The sequence below is a fragment of the Leuciscus leuciscus genome (assembly GCF_965113295.1).
Source record: "Leuciscus leuciscus genome assembly, chromosome: 16".
NCBI classification, from domain to species: Eukaryota; Metazoa; Chordata; class Actinopteri; order Cypriniformes; family Leuciscidae; genus Leuciscus; species Leuciscus leuciscus.
Genome location: NC_138740.1, coordinates 5442742 through 5451470, shown reverse-complemented (window position 1 = coordinate 5451470; position 8729 = coordinate 5442742).

Genomic DNA, 8729 nt, shown 5'->3' with positions numbered 1-8729 from the left:
AACTAAACATTATTTTTTCAATTATGTTGAACAATAAGTACAATGCCTATTTATGAATATATTAGCCTACTGTATAATATTTAATATGCAAATTTCTAGGGCCTATAAATGATCAATATGACCAAAACTTTGCTGAAAAAAACCTGTTGTACACAATCTACTTCAGGACTCCTGTCATCTGATTCATATTTTTTTTTTTTTTTTATCAAATAAAGTATTTTTATAAAGTAAACGTAATATTTTGCTGTTAACCTTTACTGGACTGAATCAACTCGGGTTTACTTGATTATTCATACATCATTTTTAAAATGATTTTAAACATATTTCATGTTAATGTTCAATATAAGACACGAAAGGCTTTTGGGGAACTTTTAATTATCATTGTTTTGCAATGCATATATGAGCCATAAAAGCCATTTTATACCCCTAAAAGGACAACATATCCCCTGAGATAAAAAAACAAACATTTATAGACAGATTATGAAAAATGTAAAAATTAAATTCAGAAAATTTCAACATAAACATACAATAACTTTTTAAACATGTAAGCCTCGTCCAAATATTGTAAATATGTGAAATGTATCAACTTTTATCTGAAGCCGAGTAGATTTCCCACAACAGGGGGTCGTGTTGTTATTAAATGCTGCCCGCGAGCTAAACAAAGAATGAACAAAGTCACCAGATCAAAAGACTCACAAAAAACACAATTTTCACAATGAAACCAAGAAATGAGACCTACACTTTCCCTGCCTTTCCCTCTCTAATGTTTATATCCCCCAGAATACAAAAACTATAGGGATAATATAATATAATAGCCTATAATAAAATAAAGTTTTGTTGGCTTTATTGTGCCATGAATTTCTTTACAAAACCTGCTTTTTTTGGACCTGATGGTGAAGGAAAAGCAGCCAAGACGTGTTCGGCACACATGGGAACTCCAGGAATGTTGGACCAGTATCTCAGGATGTACCTCAAGTAGTTTGAGTGAAAGCCCAGTGTGTTCAGAACAGGAATCTAGGTTAGAAGTGAACTTTTTGTGTGTCATCGACTTTTTAAATCAATATTTGTATGCGAGTCATGTCAAGTCACCTTTATTTATACAGTGCTTTTTACAACACAGATTGATTCAAAGCAGCTTTACAGAGATAACAGGAAAATAATGACACATAGTTTGTTTCCAGAAGTAAATAGCCTCACAGTCCAGCTTTAAGTAAGTTCAGTGATGTTTCATTTCTGTGGTAAAAAGTTATTAATTTAGTTAATTTATATATATATAGCCGCTCTGGAGAAAACCTTGATGTCATCGTCCAGCTCAGTCCAGTTCTCATATAATGGTGTCAATGCAGGCAGATCAATAATGTTGAATATTAAATTAAATGTCCCCATGTGCAACATTCAAGTAATAGTAAGATTATGTATATCGGACCATACACACACATATTGCAATAATCACAAAAGTGGAGTATGAAGGCCTGTTTGCCAGGTGATTTGCACAATCTATAAAAAAAAAAAAGATGATTACAAGCATTCATCAATATACCCAAGCCCATATAGAGGAGGCTTGCGCTTTATGGATCACAGTGGTTATGTGGTACGGAAAAATACAAATGAGTAATCTCATATTTCATATTCTCATATTTTCTTTTATTGGAGGGATGTTTATGTATTTTTGAACTGTACAACAGAGATAACGTTAGGCTTAGATTAAAGCTCATTTTAGCTTTTAGTCCTCTGCACAGACCCTATGGCCAGGTTCAACTCCCCACCACATGCCAGCGTGACATATCCCGATCTTCAAGAAGACGGAGCTGGATGAAATATTCTGACTGATACCAATCCACAATCTGACTTGTGATGCAGCCTGGAATCATAATCACATCACAGCGTGTTCACTGGAGACCTGGCCCCAGACTGGGACAGTCATTCTGGGATCCTTCCTTGCCAGTGTGTCGCCTCTGACTTGCTAAATTGGGGACACTTAATATTCAACATTATTGATTTGACTGCACTGACACTTGGATGAGAACTGAACTGAGCTGGACGATGACATGGCTGTTTTCTGCAGAACTGCTTTATAGATTAATTGAACTCATTCCATTATTGATTAACTTTACACAGTTATTGATAAGTTATAGGCCAAAACGCATACATTTTTTTCTGTTTTTAGTTGAAAACAGTGTCGAGTAAACAGCCTCTTAGTATAAACCAGGACAGAATCCATAGCCCCTTCCACACAGAGATTCCGGAAAATACACGGATAATGTGTCCCGGGATCTGTGAGTGCGTTCACACACATCCCGTAAAGATCCCGTAAAGACACGTGACGTCAGGATGTGTTGTAGAAAGGCCAGTCTAATCTTCCGCTACCGCTCTTTCCATAGTAGTCGTGCACTTGGTGGATTTTTTTACTCAGCGTCTTCAGTTTACTAATAATCTGCGCTTTCGATCTCGAGAAACCACGTCCGAGCATGTTTTCCCGGATTCGGTCGTACACTAACACATCTCGTACCGTTCCACAAAGCTGGCGAACGCTCTCCGCTTCAGCGCGGATAGTAAGGAGCTCCTGGTCTCGGCTTCATTCTAGTTTGCAGACATTTTTTCGTTCTTTCTTTGAAGACGAACACAAACTTTCTTCTAAGAGCAACAAAATACCCTTTTACGGCATTGGTCCTGGCTTTTGTTCACACAGGGCGCGTTCTGGGACTGATCCCGGCAATGTTACTAGGTCCCCATCCCGGCATCAATCCCGGGACGTGTTTGCGTTCACACAGAAGGCACTCTAGCAATTTTACGGCAATTTCCCGGGATCAACGCGCTGTGTGAAAGGGGCTCATGATATGTTTATTTGGCACCTTAAGGCTTAGAGCTGGAGAGCCCATGGTGTCCACCAGAGGGCACTCCTCCCGTCTACTTTTGCTATCTGATCATGAACTTAATTTCCCATAACCCATTGCCTGGACTCATTATGCTTTATTACTTCCAACTGTCTCATTAACCTGTTAACTACATAAGCGCTGTGTTTTCATTCACTCTTTGCAAAGTCTTGTTTGTGTTACACTGCATTTCTGAGCGCTTTTGCTGGTTTCCTGGATTTCCCTGGTTGCCCTTTATTTTGACCATTTGCCTGGTATGTGGATCACGATTGTGGATTACCCCTAAGAAAGCGGTGTTTGGGTCTCCTAACCGTGTGTCAGAGCAGTACGTAACAGTCGTTTACATGACAACATTTTCAACTAAAAACAGAAAACGTATGCATTTTGGCCGCTTATTTACACTATAAAGGTGTTTTTACTGAACTTATGCCTCATCGTTCCCTATGGAAAATAAGGCTGTGACAATCTGCTTCCATCTTATTTTATCCTTGGCAGCATGTTGTGTTTCGCCCCATGATTCGCTTTTAGTTCAGCTTCTACAGTCCTCCTCCAGGTTGTCTTTGGCCTTATTACTTGCTTAGTCTCCATGTGGTCTCCAGCTTATGGCTACTTTTAGGATACTTTTTACTTTTACTTTTAGCGGTTCTGGTCCATCCGAAGGACATGCCCAAGCCATTTCACCCTACGATGCTTGATCTCTATCACCACACTGTGTGAGTTGGTCCTCTTGTATAACTCAGGATTTGAGATCCACTCTGGCCAGAAGATGTTGCAAATTCTCCTGAGGCAATTGTTGTGGAATAGATCAATCTTCTTTATGTCACACTCAATGACACGCCAACTTTCTGCCGCATACCACAGAACCGATTTGACATTGCTATTGTATAGTCTTTTCTTCGTTCTGAGGCTGTACTGTGCAGATTTCCAGATGGGCTGGAGTCTAGTGAAGACTAGGCTTTAACCTAGTCTTGCTTTAATGTCCTTAGCTGCAGCATTATCCTTGCTCAGCAGACGGCCAAGGTAGATGAACTCCTCAACATCTTCAAGTGGACTTCCATTCAGAATAATTGGTTCATGAGATCTTACATTAATGCGTATCACTTGGGTTTTGGCGGTGTTTATGTTGAGGCCTATTTTCTTGGCAAACTGTCTTCTCTTGTAGGTGGGTATGCGTAAATGACAAAATAGCTACATTGTCTGCTAAATCAAGGTCTTTAAGCTGTTAGAAGAGAGTCCACTGTATGCCTCAAGGCTTGTCTGATGTTGTCTGTCTCTTGATCCAATCAATGGCTACCAGGAACAGGATTGGTGAGATGACACATCCTAGCTGTACCCCTGACTTCACTGAAAAGTTAGAGGTACAAAAAACCCAAACTGCAGACAGAATAGCTCAGTCAGTGTAACCATCCGTAGGCATGCAATATCTTCCACAAAGTGTCATGGTGGAGGCTGTCAAAAGCCTTTCTGAAGTCAATGAAGTTAACATATTACACTCCAGACAATACTCGATGATGTTTCTTAGAGCAAAACTCTGGTCTACACAACCTCTCCCCTTTCCTGAAACCAGCCTGCTCTTGTCTCAGCCTGAGGTCAATAGGGGCTTTCGCACCGGAGGAACCTATTTATGTTCCTGGAACTAATGGTGAAAGTACCCACTTTTTGGTGTGTTTGCACCGCAGGAACTGGGAACGATTTTAGTTCTAGGAATGACTTTTGGGGGTCTAACCCAGCACAATAGGAACTACCAGTGGTTGTTAGCTGAACACACGCAAATACACACACAGATTATAGCCTATATATTACATTACCATAATGCATTTGGATGTGTTTTTTGTAATTATTTTTCCTATAATAATTCTCATTATATCATGCCTCTCACTAAAAATACTTTAATACAATATTTTAAAAACTAAATCAGCAGTACACACACACACACACACACACACACACACACACACACACACACGTGTTGTGTTTTCATGTTTTATGGGGACTTTCCATAGACATAATGATTTTTAGACGGTATATTCTCAGCCCTTACACTAACCCTACCCCTAAACCTATACAGAAAACTTTCTGCATTTTTACATTTTCAAAAACCATGATTCTGCATGATGTATAAGCTGTTTTCCTTATGGGGACCAAAACATTTCCCTACAAGCACAAGGATTTCAGACATTGCCATCGTAATGGGGTATTTTGTCCTAATAACATAAGGTTTACCTGAACATCACACATAGACACACACACACTTACACCGCAGGAACTTTCCCCAGGAACTAGGGACTTTGGGGTCTGTGTGTTTTGACTGCAGGAACCAGGGTCTAAATTAATTTCCGAGTAAAGATTTCCCCCTCAGAAAGTCCCTGCTTGCGAGGTAGTAATTTTTCAAAATTCAGGCACTTTCAGGGGTGGGACTTGGGCTCTGAACATGCTGATTGGTTGAGTTAACACATCATTTAATTTCAACCACCATTTTTAAAAATCTGTTGTGGTGCGCGCAAGTCCTACATCTCCGGACTAATTCACCTAATCTTCACGGTACTTTAGACCGCGGTGAAACGCAGAAAGCAACAGGTCTGGGCGGAAAAAAAGTTCCTGGGACAAATTGTTCTGGGTAATTTCGGTGGAAACGCGGCTTTAGTTATCTAAATGGGGACATTGCATAGACTATAACCTAACCCTACCAGAACGCTTTCTCCATTTCTCCACAAACTAACTCTACAAACATGGAAACCAGTGATAGATGAATTTCTCAACCTTTACGCTGAGGAGAAAATCCAACGCAACTTTGAGGGGACCAATCGAAACATGATGATGTATTTCTGCTCAGCTATAGCGACATTGAGCGTCAACCACACGGCAAACGCTAATATTCTTTCATATTCTGTCAACTTTCTTTTTATAACAGTTCTATCTGATAACGTATTAGACAGGACTGTTAAACAGATTGTAAGTGGCATCAAAATAAATGTCACAACAACAAGCGCGGCTTACGCCACTTCAGAGTTCCTACTAGCAGTTAGGAAAATGGCCCTAGGGGACTTCTAGTTTTCAGGGAACTAGTTCCTATATAACCGAGTTCGTAGAACTACCCAGTGCGAAACGGGGCTAATGGCTACTTCAATTCTGGACAGAAGGATTCTGCTAAATTCGTTTGATGGTATTAAAAGTAGTGTGATGCCCTGCCAGTTGTCACAATTTTGAAGGTTGCCCTTCTTGGAAAGCTTGATAATGAGGCATTTGGACCAATCTTCAGGGATGATGTCTTAATTCCAGATGTTCTTGAATAGATCAGTGATAACTCTAGTAGATGTGGTAAGGTTTGCTTTAACCATCCGACTGCTGAAACCGAGACAATGGCGTTTTGGGGGCCTGAAAACACAAACTTTTGAATACAGGTTTTAAAGTGCAAGTTTTTGAAAATAATATTGTTATTATCTCCATGTAAACTACAAAAATGCTAATTTGTGAAAACGGTGGTGGCGCATGTGTATTACGTGTTCAGTCTATAGGCACGTAGTGTTTCTTCGCAAAGTCACATCGCTAACTACTGGCCTGGCATGAATCATACAGCATTTTTAGTTGTTTTCGCGGATCCGTGTGAACGGGGATTGTTTTGACAACGTTATCGTCTGTACGCGAAAAACGCAAAGGAAAAACTCGTCCGTTTTTAGTACATTGTTGTCGTGTAAACGTACCCTAAAAGGTTAAAATTGAGAATGCATTTCAATATATATAACATGTTTAAGGAGGTTCGGTGATTCCAAGTGGAACGAGCACAAGATTCCATGACAGGGAAGGGCCGGTTTTGCTTGTGCACAGCCTTGGGTCCGGCAGCAGGAACGTTTCCAAGGCTCTGGGATGCACGCCAAACCTTTTAGTAAATAATAGCATCTATTACTCCCAAGAAGGAAACAAAACTTAAACTTACACGAAGATGAAAGAGGCTTTGTGTTGCTTGTGCTTGCTGCCAGTGTAACCTATCCGTCAAAAGAAACAGGATGTTTTATGGGCCATAGTGTATAATAGGACGTCACCTGACCTCAAAATGTTCTGAAACGTGCAGAAGCTGCCTGTATTTAATGTCTAAGCAAGGTGGTTTTGTATAGTGTCATAAACTGCAGGTATGTAATGGTGTCATTGCTCTGTGCCGCTCCAAATAAGGGGATCAGCTGGGCCAGCTGTGACAGAACAAGAACAGTGGTGTCAGAATAAAACCAAAAGCTTTCTTTTGTGTGTGCAAAACTCTGCATTCTTCAGGATTCCGAGAGAGTGAATGGTCAACTTCGCCATGGTAACACGTATACACAAACAAAAATGAAAGGACAAGACGTACAATGTGATTAGTATCGAGTTTCAGTGCATAAACTAAAAGCGATCCTTCAGGTCATTTTAGACATTCACAGAGAGACCACATATTTCCAGATGATATCATAAATTAATAAACATTCAGGTGTAAACTGCTAATAAACTGAAATAACTTCACATGCTATGGAAAGTTCCAAATATACAGAAATACCACCACAGTACTGACACATATTTATTTGAGTTTAGTTTTTTAGGAACGTTCAGAATGTGTTATATATGTATTTATTTATCTCTCATTTATACACACACAGACAGACATGTGTTTTCATGTTTCATGGGAACTTTCCATAGACTTAATGTTTTTATACTGTACAAACTGTATATTCTCTCCCCTTACACTAACCCTAACCCCTAAACCCACCCATCACAGAAAACTTTCTGTATTTTTACATTTTTAAACAACGTAATTCTGAATGATTAAGGAGCCGACTAAAAAAAAAATCCCTGCAAGGACAAGGACTTCAGAAATTGCCATCCTTATGGGGATATTTGGTCTATTTACCTGAACCACACACACACACTTAGCTATCTAAATGGGGACATTGTATAACCTGTAACCCTACCAGAAAACTTTCTCCATTTTTACAATTAAAGTCCCCCTGTAATCAATCATTTGATCCCTTAAAACTCATCTTTGATCACTAAAATGATTTTTTTTCCTTCATGCCTTAAAATATCTTGAATGTAACTCGACACCCTTGCCTCATTTAGTATAGGCGGGTTCTATGAATATGCAAATGAGCCCCGCCTCCACTCACTCACTCGGCTCAGAGATACACTCGTCGATGATCTGATAGGTTAAAAGGTCGTTTGTAACGTCAGAAACACCAGCGATTTCGATCCGTGTTTCACTGCAGTTTTAAGAAGACAATGTGAAACTGAAAACTGAAAGTGCTACTGAAAGTTTTTGTCAGGTTTGTCAAGTAGGTACAAACACACACACCAACATTTAAATTTGATAAACGAAATGTTTGCATTATTCAGATTTGTGCCCCTGCAAGCAGAACCATCATTCCTCTGTCTTTCGTCTCCCGAAGACCTGAAACTGCAGCTCTGTGGACACAATAGCACAGTGACAAGCAGAATATGCTTTTGAAATGCGCTCAGTATTTATGAGCGGGTTACTATGTAAATAGATTCAGCAAACAAATGAAGAGGAAAGAAGGGTTTAGTGTTTGTCTGGATCGGCTTGTGCTGGATGGACTGTTCTCTAATCAGTTCAGCTATCAAGATTCCTGCTCGCACTGGATGTTAGATGTTAGATGCCTGGGTGTGTACAACAGAATCTTTGATTCAAGTATTAGAGAATATTAGAGTATTTAAGAATTATTAAGTAATTGTTACATTTTGCCATGCGTCACTGCCGCCATGATAGTGTGCTTTCACAGCTTTGTTTGCGCAAGTATTTTGAGAGGTTGTTAAACTAATTAAGACACAATTTGCATGCATTTTACAACATACATTTATGTTAATAATATCAGAAAC